Below are 905 nucleotides of genomic sequence, written 5' to 3'. Positions count from 1 at the left end.
CCCCATCCCGGGTAACGGGCACCACCAGCACACAAACCCTACCCCCGTGCGGCAAAAAGTGTAGGGACAGCCATGGGTCCATGCTTGCAAAGTCTTGTGCAGGTATTAAGCTTCCAGGTATTTATTATTATCTTTCACAGAAATCACAATACCCCCCATAACAATACCCTCATCATCTTTTCTCCACAGAAGGACAGAGACATCTTTGTTCAGGCATCATTCAGGGTCACCAACTACTTCCTGGACAGAGATGTCAGCTCAGGGATGACACAATAATTTAAATCCTGGTGCCTGTGCAGTTCTTCAGATCAGCCCCGGCAGCATCCTCTGTGACTTGCTAAAGAGATATGAAGGGGGGGGGGGACTGCGGAAATGCTTTCTCCTGCCTGCAGCAGACTGATGACATCTCAGCCTAGAAAAAGCACAAGACTGGAGATCAAGGAAGGGTTTTTATTAATAAAAGGTGTTTTTTTTTTAAATTATACGTGTGCCTTATACTACGACATGTCAGCAAGCAGGCTGTAAGGTCTACTTTAAGGGATTAAAGAGGTATAGGGTCATACTATTGTTTGCATGAAACCAGCATGATATAAATTGCAGTTCCCCTTTAAACGAAACTCGTTTTGTCTGAGGTTTTAGCACACAATCTTCCCATGTCTTGTTCATCGTGCCCTGCAGAGCAATTACTGGAGGTTCAGATATATTAAACCTCCCTAGGGCAGCCTGAAAATAACAAAACAGATAGGAAATTCTTAAGGGCAGCCTGCAAAAACAAACTTTGCGAGTTATGACACGAGAGGCTCGCTGATTTAACAAGCACGCTATTAGTTTTGCATCTTTTGAGCGCCCGGAAGCCTCATCTGATGGAGGCAAGCAAATAAATAATGCAGAACATGGGAAGCTGG

This window comes from Nanorana parkeri, unplaced genomic scaffold (genome assembly GCF_000935625.1).
Source record: "Nanorana parkeri isolate BGI_ZX_2015 unplaced genomic scaffold, ASM93562v1 scaffold1906, whole genome shotgun sequence".
Classification (NCBI taxonomy): Eukaryota; Metazoa; Chordata; class Amphibia; order Anura; family Dicroglossidae; genus Nanorana; species Nanorana parkeri.
This window is presented reverse-complemented; position numbering follows the sequence as displayed.